This window comes from Tenebrio molitor, chromosome 9 (genome assembly GCF_963966145.1).
Source record: "Tenebrio molitor chromosome 9, icTenMoli1.1, whole genome shotgun sequence".
NCBI classification, from domain to species: Eukaryota; Metazoa; Arthropoda; class Insecta; order Coleoptera; family Tenebrionidae; genus Tenebrio; species Tenebrio molitor.
The window spans coordinates 16,113,561-16,124,940 of record NC_091054.1 but is presented as its reverse complement, the minus strand read 5'-3'; the positions used below and the strand labels follow the sequence as shown (position 1 = coordinate 16,124,940).

The 11,380-nt window shown below is 37.7% G+C and overlaps 1 long non-coding RNA gene across 1 annotated transcript; it reads left to right on the top strand.

The window, feature by feature from the left end:
• Nucleotides 1-1,361: 1,361 nt before the first annotated feature.
• LOC138138907 (uncharacterized) lies at nt 1,362-11,005 on the top strand. The gene is made up of 3 exons (XR_011162147.1): nt 1,362-1,700; nt 6,356-9,393; nt 9,451-11,005. It is a non-coding gene; the product is annotated as an uncharacterized lncRNA (long non-coding RNA).
• Nucleotides 11,006-11,380: the final 375 nt, after the last annotated feature.

The following is an 11,380-nucleotide window of genomic DNA, read 5'->3' as shown; positions in this document are numbered from 1 at the left end:
TTAAGAAATTTTTTTAGCGACAGTATTTATGATATCAATTTGAGTTAGACAAATTAAGCTTCTTAAGAGCACTTGAAACAAGTTCTATTATAACTTAATCTACACATAATTCCAAGAAACTCGAGATTTCTTTATAACAGGTGATTCAGGAGTAATAATGAGCCTAAGGAAATGTGTGATGCAACCAACATTACATTTGCACAAATTATGTGGATTTATAAATACATATTTTAATTTATAAAACATCATCAACATGTCAAATTTAATCAAAATCATTATGTGAAATAATTGCATAACTTAATAATCTTTAGTCGTATGGAGTTCATGTATTGTTGGTTGCTTCACAAATTTTATTAGACTCATTACTCGTGAATTACCCTGTATTATCTTTATAACTTTACCTACTTCCACTTTTATTTATTCCGTATTTGCAAGCATCCTAGATTTTATAATTGTGATACTTTGGAGCCGGACCTGTTGGAATTTCCCCCGAAAATCTCTTTCTCTCCTTCCTCCTCATCTCGTATCAATCTCCCTAATTGTCGACGTCTCGAAATTAATTCAATCAAATATCTGTTTGCGAATTCTGCTTTTTACCGTCGATGCCACGCGTTCACCCATTTATTAACCTTCCAGCATCACAATATTCCCAGCTTATTACTCTCCGAGACCTCCGTTTATTAGTTTCTCCGTTATTAATGGAATTTCTTGAAAATTTCGCCACAAACAGACGTGTTCCGTTTTGCTCCATTTCGAAAATTCCATTAAAACCCCCCGCCAACCGCACACATAACCGTGAATACAGAAGGGCGGATAGAATTACCTGTTGAAAGTTTGACGGGGGGCGGCTAATGAAGACATGAAAGGTGGTCCGCTTTTTGTCGGCATTAAAATAGTCCGTTTCAAGGTATTAATTTTAATGCACAAAACGAATGTTATTATGATGTTTTATGCGCTCGACAGACAAAGAGGACGTCGACTGTTTGACTCATTTAACGTCCGTTGTTCATAAATATGTTGCTACATTGTTATGTAACTCAATCTGTTTCTGTCTGTCATAAAACGAGCCGCGCTGCGGAATACACCAGAGACATATCAGAATTAAACAGGCTGGTCGGGGGTGGCAGCACCGCCAAATTCGGTTTTATCAAAAAATTGCCACGGGATTTGACGATCGGCATTATTTAAATTAATCTGAATTGCGATTAAATATGTGTCAGCACATTATTCTAAATCACCGTTGGCACAAACAAGACAAGACAAAACGATCTTGGTCCTAAAACAGGACCTTGCGGGACACCCGAGTAACCAGAAAATTCCAAGTTTTATTGGTGATCACTGATCTGTTACAGTTATAATATTTCTGGATGGATAGGCAACCAAACATACAACCTTGCTTTGCAAAACGATTCGCCATGAGAAACACATTCGCCTTCATCCAGATATTTCCAAGGTCACAGCTCATGAGAAAATCCAACACCTCCACAGATCATTTTGGATTTGTGAACGAACAGTGACTTGCAAATGCAATATTGTGAGGATCAGTAGAGCAACAAATATGAAGAATATTTTTAGGAGAATTTCTGTCTAGATTCATGTCACCTGGCCAGAACTTGTTGTAAAAGTAGAACAGGGGGCTTGTGGGTGGACACGATGTTTACGAGCGCTGCGACAAGCCCGGAAGGGCTCTCCAGCTCTTGGTAAGTGTGCCGGATGCAGCGCTGCATCTTGAATAGAATTACAAGGCGAGCGGTGGAATGTGGCACGCATAAAAACATAAAGCCTCGTTATCTCGGCGCCTTTATCCCCGGCGATTTAGTTTCGTTCGTTTTTTTATCGAGTTTCTGATAAAATTAAAACCGGCGTGACACTTATGTTCCTTTGTAGTTGACGTCGAGGAGGAGATGGCGTGTCCTGTTTTAGGTTCTATTTAAATTTAAATCGAGACGATTTCCTTGCGTGTCTTAAATAGAAATTTACATGTTTATTAGGCTTGTCAGTGATGGAAAAATTACAAGAGAATAATGCGGAACGAACACGCCGCCGCCCAAAAATTCCTACAGAAATTGTTTTCCGGCTTGCAGTTTATGTACTTGAAGGCGGCTTCATTACCTCCGGTTTTGCGTTAAGGATAATCGTTTTATTCCAGTGCTTTAATCATAATTTTTTGATGGAAGGATTTTGAAAAAAATATTAAGGAACAAGAGACAGCAAGTATTTTTAATAATGATGGCATTCACGCCGAATTAATTTATCATTACTAGTGCACCGAACATTCTGATCAACCGTTTAAGGTGTTTAGTTTGCATTTGGGAGGTGTCGAGTCCGAATCCCAGATGTAGATTTTTTTTGGGATTTTCCCACAGCATACATTATGATAAGCAATTATTCGTTCCTTGGGGTTCTCATAGTCGGGGAAGTTCCGCCAGTGTGCATCGTAGTCAAGTAACTGTGGGTCGACGCAGAGCACAAAATGAAGCCACGCCACCCATTAGTGGGGAAATGGATCGTTGACAAATAGCTGAGACGTAAAGGAGTTTCTCATAAGTCTAATGAGAGCTTTCCATTTTTATTCTTGCCGATATTAAAAAAAAATCATATGCTGTTATGAATTTATATAAATAAAAGTAGTTTAGATTTTTGGGAGTACATTTGTGCGATATTCTTGGCATCTCTGCAAATCGAATTAATATTTTCCCTCCCCGTAGGTCTCGCTTATAAATAATTGTTTCGCTTCTTGCATTCTCCGGCGTAGAAATCGAAGGAAAACATTTATTTTTCATTAAGCACTTTGCCGATTTCGATCCGAGCCGACGGTTGTTGTTTTCGAATTCCTTCTTGCAGTCCAATTTGTAGGAATTCCACGTCAGGCTTTGATGTCGAAGAGGAGAAAACAGACAGTTAAAACGGCAGTAAAAGTGAACGAATCTCGCCGCCCCCATCCCCCACCCCCGTTTTTTCAACGTGGAGTCGCGAGGGATTAAATATTGGGCCCCTTTATTTGATTAGGGGACGCACGGGCACGAATGCAAATTCGATTTCGCCGCCGCCGTGTGATTTTCAAACAAAACGAAGAAAAATCGGCGCCGACGCCGCCACCTGGGGCGGCCGCACTCGACAGGTAGCCGGGCCGCTGATTATCCCTGTTTTCGGTGTTTTCTTCCAATTTTGAAATATTGCCGGGATGAGGCGGCGTTTCCACCGACTCGTAATCCAGCTGTAACAGCTTTATGGAAATTTTAATGTTGTTTCTTGGCGGAGTTTTCATACGTCAGCGTTATTGTAATTGGATGAAGCGGATCGTCTTCGCGGCACGTTTTCACCGCCGCCAGCGATTTGTTGGTTTTCTCGATTCTTTTGCATGCAAATGTCAATAACATTTACAAAATATTGATATTATTCCGCTCCGTGCGCCTTCAAAGCTGTACCTATATCGACTCTTTTTGTTTTATGCGTTTACAAAGTTCCTTTGCCCAGGCAGAAAACCAAACGAATATATGAGAATTCTAAACAGCGCGTACACGTCACACTCACTCCAAATCTCAACCATACACATCGATTACGCAGACTTCCAAAGTACTTACTCCTCGCAGCAGTCTTTCCCCCTCTCATTCTCCCACCATTTCCCTACTCCCCCCACCTTTTCCATTGTATATAAATACCACCAAGCTAGCAACACTATGTAACCGAGTACTGTGGCCAAGCGCCTAGCGCGACACTTTACATTCGGGAGGTTCCGGGTTCTAACCCCGGTGCCGCCTGACCAGGTGTGGGTTTTTTTCAGAGGTTTCCCCACACCATCACATCGTTGTATGTCTCATATCACAGATAAGGCGAATGCTGGGTCAGTATCAACCTCTCAGTACCTACCACCTTCGTTCCGCACCCATCCTCACCCATCCCGAATCTTCCCGTCAGTGTGGCTGAAAAGGCTCAGCAGCCCGCCCCCCTTCGGAGGGGAATGAAAACTTGCAGACTATGTACTGAGCACTGTGGTCAAACGCGTTGTGCGTTCCGTTTTGGCTAAAAAGTCTTGGAAGAGTCTATAGCAACCTGCCCTCCTAGTTAGGAGGAAACAGAAACATGCTCTTGCTTTTTTCTTTAGATTCCATTTACTTATAAAAAAATGTTTAATTTGTCTTTAATGTGTATTAAACGCCGGGGTCGATGCAACCCCGGTCCCTCAGAATTTTGTTTTATCGCCCCGTAATTATAATAAATAAGGAGGAAGAAGTCGTGATAAATAGGGAGGTGCGGCGTAGGAGCACCATTAACGCCGTGCCAAGACCCATTTTAATAAACGCTCTCTTATATTAAATAAATATCTTCCATGGGGTGTGCTAAATTACGAACGGAGCCCATTTGCATGTGTAAAGCTTCGAGAAAATGGGAAACTTCATTATTTTTGAGTGACGGTGGGATTTTCTTTCGGATTGATAATTATTGCGGACCAGCTGGGGCGCACAACTTCGCTTAAAATCGACTCACTCCTCTAATATTTGAACAAGTTTTGGTGCGATCGTGTCGGTCGGTCGTGTACACAGGCCAGATCGCATCTGTGGACTCGTTAATCAAAATTCAGACCGTGTTTGTACGTTTCATTTTACATCGGATGCTGCACCGGATTAAAGAAAACGGTGAAACATTATGTCTGCCGGAAAAAATCGCAACATTAAATCGTTTTGTGCTTTTACTCCGGAGCCAGAACGTGAGGTGGCTCTTGTGTGCTCTGCCTCTCCCTGCTATATCTAAAAGTAAAAACAATATTTTTACAAATGCCCAATTATGACACTAACGGGCGTTTTTATATTTTTTTAAACGGCATTAAATGTCGGGGTTTAGTACGACGTATCCGGACAAAGCAATTAAATTTATGGTAGCAAAATTTAAGAAAATGGAGGAACATAAAATTAATTAGGATTTTATTTACTTAAAATATTCATCTAATTAAAACACGGGCTTTACTTTTTCTTGGTCGCGAAGATTTGAGGGATTATTTCGTTCTTTAATGAGATATTAATTTCACGTTATTTTACAGTTTTCCGTTACGAAAAACACGGATTTTCTTGATCCCAACTGCACACACAATTCCATTTTTGAATTTTCCTCTCGACTATTTGGAATTTCCTTTGATCTCCATTATAAGCTTAAAATTACGGCCAATCTTGTACTTTCAACTTGCTGCGGCTGCAGTTTACTGGATTATAATAAAACGCAGTAAAATAGCGTATTATCCGATGTAAAAGTCTTTGAAAAAATTGATTTAAATCTTGTAAAGCTTGTAATGGCGTTTCGAAATTATTCGGTCTTTCAGTGTGCATGAGCTTTCCTTCAGAAAACAATCTTAGCGGAGTTGTGAAGAGTTCGTCGAATGTTGGCACAGCACAATCTGGAAAGTGGCGACAAGCTAATTTTAGACCAGGTGTTGATAATGTCAACTTTGTAATTAATTTTTTAAAGTGAATCGATAAGGGTGGCCTAAAAATGACCTTTCGCCAGGGTGAGGGAGAGAGTTTTGTTGTGAGTGTTGTTACCACCCTTGCAAACGTGTAATCTATCTGGAAAAGTGATAAGGCTTGTGCATTATGCAACAAAAACTTGTCAAGCCAGGGTTACATTTTCGGAGAATGGATACACAACTGAAGATACAACGTTGAAAACTTTATTAGTAAGATAATTATTATTTGCAAAAATGATGGATGCGCCGGGTTAACATCTACATACAAAATTCCGTCATGATAATAGTTATTTATGTGACGCGTTTAGTAAATTAATCTGACGAGTAGGCTTTTGTGGGACGAGTGACGTAAGGAACGAGTCTCCATAAGCCAGTAAGCCCAGTAAAGATTAATTGCTAAGCGAGTTGCGTACAAACTTATATTTCCACCTTCAGTTCAATTCGTCCAATTATTTTTTGATGAGCATCTAAAATATTACAGGACTCTATCCGTAACTACCCATTTACTTAGTTACCAAAAATGCCTGTAAACTGTCATTTACTTAGAAGGTGGAAACAAAAATTTTTTCGATGATTTCTAATCCATCTCCTTGAAGTATTTTAGATTCAGTTTCGTTGTGTTGTTAACATTTTTGCCACAAATTTTCTATCTTCGAGTTCGCGTCTTTGGTGAAACGTTTCAGTTTTTGTCTCCCTCTGATCGTCTTCTCTAATAACCTGGCCCATTCCCCGCCTCGATATTTAAAATTGCAACGTAAAAATTTGTCCCCTGTTATTAAATGAAATCCGGGCTGGAGAAATTTCTCAATCGCCCGGAATTATCATAATTATCGTGTTGACCGCCCCACCTCCGGGGATTAATTCGAGCAAGCGTTGTAGAAAAAGTCTCTTCCGCAGGTTTCCATTAAAAACCGCAAATTGAAATGCCGATCACGAGATGGTCGGAAATATTTTCCGCGTCCGACCCCTCCAAAGGAATTAATTAAAAAAGCTCGACATGTAAAGGAAGCATGTAAATCGATGGAGCGCCACCGAGTTATTCGAGAGAAATGTGTTCAACAAATTGTGAAGACGTGATTTTTGAGAGGTGGATAATTAATGAGTCAGAAAGTGTGGATACATTTTTTTTAGTGTAGTTGAACGTTGTGTGGAGCAACATGGAGTAATGTTTATTCACAGGTTCTCGAGGTACCAATGCTACAAATAAAATTTATATTGACAGCAAGGACCAGTAAATTGTATTGAAATCTTTTTATTGGACTTTTGGAAAAAAAATTGGGACGGGAATAAAACGAACAAATGTTCCTTTAGAATGTTTTCTTTGCAAGTTGAACAATATAAAATAGATTAAAATTGTTTGCTTTGGATACATTTATTTTGTTGATTTACTGTGGCATCGTGTAACCTAAAATTTGTGAGAATTTAATAAAATGTGTCATTTAAAATACATAACTTATTGTTCATTTGGTTGGAATTTAGAATAAATTTAACTTGAAAAAAAGGCTGTTTTTCAGAAATGACTTTTACTTTTTGGCACGTATGAGGCTTTTTAATTTTTGTCAATTTTTGTTTTCACTGTATTTAAAATAATATTTGCAAATTCTTTAGTAAAGTATCTCTTGAATAAACATAATGAATATAAACTAGCCAAAAATGAATAGGGAATTCCACAATTTTTCATGGAAAGCAAAATAATTGCCCCAATGCTCCCACGTATTCTTAAACACTGGATAAATTTAAAATGTTACAGGTGCTTGAAACATTACATTTGATGTGTATATTAATATATTTCTAACACACTTCATTACAAATTTTAAACTGTATTTATAAAAAATTCAAAAATGAAAAAATTGCCTATTCATTTTTGCCTAGTTTATTTCAAGAAGGCAACCAAATACCGTGCCTTCAAATAAATTCGGAATTAGAGTAGGCTGTGATTTTATACCTATTATGAAGTTGGCAACATGCAATTTTTAAAAACAGCACATCATTGGCATTTGACAGCACAGTACACGTGTTTATCGTCACATAAAAATTTATAGAGGAAACGCAAAATTCAAGAGAAAATATTTATTCTTAAAGCAAATGTTTAAAATGTCCTTCAGTTTGAATACACAAACAAACTCAGTGCTTCATGTTGTCAAATACGTTTTTCAATTGATGGGGTGTTATGTTAGCACAAATATCTCTAATAGCCTCACAAAGTTCTTCGATATGTGACGTGTGCTTCTGAAAACTGTACTTTTGTGTCGATAAACAAAGTAGTCCATTATTGTAAGATCTCGAGACCTTGCAGAAAATTCCACTACTCGCGTGTCAAAGAATTCTTTTAAGTAGCAATTGTTTGACGAGCGGAATGTGCTGTAGCATTATCTTGCTGAAAATACCCTTCGGTAAGTTCATCGTCATGTAACTCGTTGAGAAAGGGTTCTAATAAATCATTGCGGTATCTTACAGCAGTTACGGCTGGGTTCAAAAATATTGGTTCGATGATTCACCTTCTCGAAACCGCTAGCCAAACACCAATTTTTTGTAGGTGTAAAGGAGTTTCCACAAAAATTCATAGGGACTTTCTGCAGACCATATTCTCATGTTGCATTTCTTTAAACATCCTGAAAGATGGAACCACACCTCGTCTGAAAAAAAGCACTTATCGAGATGTCATTGTTTTCCAAAAATAACTGAGTTCCACTGCTTGAATTTTGTATGCATACAGGGTTATTCACGACAGGGATATTTCTGAATTTCTTTTTGCCGCAACTCATTACACACATTGCAACAATATCTTGATTTCAAACGTTGAAAATAATTATAACTGAATCCATGATGGCTTTTAGTCCTGTCTCTTTGACGTTAAAGCAAAAAATCTTTGTCAATTCGAAAAATTTGTTTTTACAATAACGACAGAAAGACTGACATGCTCCTCATTTATGGAGAGTGTGGAAAGAATTCTGTCGCCGCTGCGGACGTTTACAAGTCCTTTTACATTAACTTAATTCGTTCATTTATTTGTTGAATTTTGATTAAATACATGTATCTGCCAATCTGACTTTTCTGACAAGTCTATCCAACTTACTTTGATTTCTAATTTAAAAGAAATAACACATTTGATTTAGTAGTTACTGCCATTGGTATTGTTGGTTGGGGCAAAATAAAAATTCAGAAGTACCCCTATCGTTAATAACCCTGTATAACTGTAGATCTTTCTTTAGTATAGTGTCATTGCCATCTAGATAGAACACAAAGCCTTAAGGCAGCAATTGTTTTTGATCGTGACGTCACAGTAAAGGCTTCATCGAAAAACGCATTAAACCTCCAGAATTTAATAAAAACAGTAAAATTTTTGGTTAGAACTCTTTTTTTTTAGTAGAACGATGTGTTTAGGCTTTACAATTACTGCCTCGTGGAGTTAAATGCCATTAATGACGCGAAAATTGTCATTTACAAGTGAGGTTAAGTTTGTGTATTTATTGTTTTTTCGTAATTTTTACTTTGTGAATCATTTAAATAACACCAAATCACAACAAATGCTTCATACATCTTAATTATATGTGTAGCAAATATAGTTTCAACTAAATTGCCCTTACAACGACTTGTAATCACGAAAATGTTGATAGTGTATAAAAATACTTCCCAGGTTTCAACGTCTTTTGCGACGTTCGATGAACAGTAAATACCCTGGTATCAACTGAAACTATTATATACACTTGCCACCAAGCTTTTGCTTATCTCACAATTTTCCATAAGAATGATTAAAACACCGTATTTGATACTTTCTGAAAATGTAAACAAATGTCAAATTTTGACGTTTGGCCTTCCTCGTGACGTCACACGCTGTCTGGCTTAAGGCCTGGAGTTCGAGATGGCAATGATAGTGTGGTATGTTTCTACAGATAACTGAACCTCTTGTGACAGTTTCACAATTGATTTTTTAGGTAAGTTTTCCATTCGACGCTGATCATCTGCGATACAAACTGCGGTTCTTTTTCTAGGTGCCCCGCTCCCTGGTTTACGATTTACTGATCCAGTTTCACGAAATTTGTCAACACAAGCGCGAATTGGTTTTACAAGCTGTGTATAAATGATTAATTGAATAAACATATTGTTCGTTTCCTAACCTACCACTTCGAAAATAATTTTCAAGAAGAAAAATTTTGTGTGCTAATTCCATCTTATTATAAATATGTAATGAAAATTATAAATGAATGGCTCACAACTTTTGTAATTTGAATTAATTTGACAACTGCCAATGTTAAAAAGTGTACCAACCGTTACTTGATAAAATACTGGATGTGACACAACTCACGCCACAGAGGAAACTGACTTGTGCCGACAGCAATAACATTACTGGAAAGACTGATTCTTTTTTCTTATCTGCTTTTTTAATCGAGTTAGAAGCATATCAAATCTACCAATCCCGTTAGTCAAGCGCGGAAAAACTAGAGAAGAACAGAATAAATGAGGGCGCTGCTTGGTTTCCAAAAGTATTATAATTCTAATCAAAATATCTGGTCGACTGTATTTTATTGTCAAATTTAGCACATTATTGCACTGTCAAAAAATTTAGGTTAAGAATAATGTCAATAAATTTAATAAAAGTTGTCATCGTATAGCCCGCAACTATTAATACAAATTTATTATTGGGCGGAAGTCGTAAAGCAAACAACAAATGGTGGTTCTAAAAAGAACCGAGTTTAATAGAACGAAAGCAAATAATAACAAAGCGAAACACAAACAAAACTCAAAGAAAGAAGAATTAAAGGAGATGCTCAAAATGTCCACCATTCATTTCGAGACACAGTTGTGCACGCCGTAGTAAGTTTAATTTAGAGGCCCTGACCATTTCAGGTGTAATTGTTCCAAAAGCTTCTTGTAATCTGCTTCGAAGATCCTCCTCGTTATGAATGGGTCGGTTGTAAACAACGTTTTTCACGTACCCCCATAAGAAAAAAAACAGAATGTGTCGTAAAGACGCACGATAGAAGTGAAACTTTTGTATTACAGGGAAACATTGTAATTATTCATCAATCACTTTTAAATAGCATATTCACAACAAAGTTGTATATTTTAATGAAGAAACTAAATTATCAACAACGATAACACTAAACAATATCGAAATGCGTAACTCATTGTTCATTTTTAAGCCTCCAAATCAAAGAGAGGACATTATCGATAAATGCCGTGAGTGTGTCAAAGACAGAGACACTGCTCCCACTCGACCCAATAGTGTTTACCCCCACCACTTTTCGTCACACAAAAAGGTTGCCGATCAGAATTTCAAGACCCTCCCATAAAAAGTTTCACTTCAAAAATCCAGAGGATTGTGATCCGGAGATCGTGCAGGAAGGTGCCGTGGACCATCTCGTCCGATCCAACGATTAGGACACATTCGATTCAAAATACCTTGCACATTGCGACTGAAATGGGGTGGTGCCCCGTCATGTTGGAACCACTGATTTACGAGAAAAATCAATGGAATATTTTCAAGTAAATGAGCCAGTTCCATGTTTAAGGAGTTTGCGTACACTGCTCCTGGTAAACGCATAGGTAATTCAAAAGGTCCGATCTGAAAATAAAGAATACCTAAACACGCTTTCTTTATTTTTTACAATCTTGACTTACCACTGAATCTCCCACTAGTCCTGACCACAAATTTACGGAAAATCAACGCTGAAATGCACGCGGATAATTAGCCTTTGGATTATCGTACTATTGGGGACAAATTACTTTGGTCGTCAAAGTCAGTTGACTGACATAAAGTTGTAAAGCAAGCATTAGGACGGTTAACCTTATTTTTTACTACTGTCAACCACTGTCACTGTCAAACTCATCACTGCAAAATGTTAAATACCGAAAAATGGACAACTGAAGGAGATAGTCCTAGGAGGAAAAATTGAAAAGGTTTCCACAAGGCAATTTGGC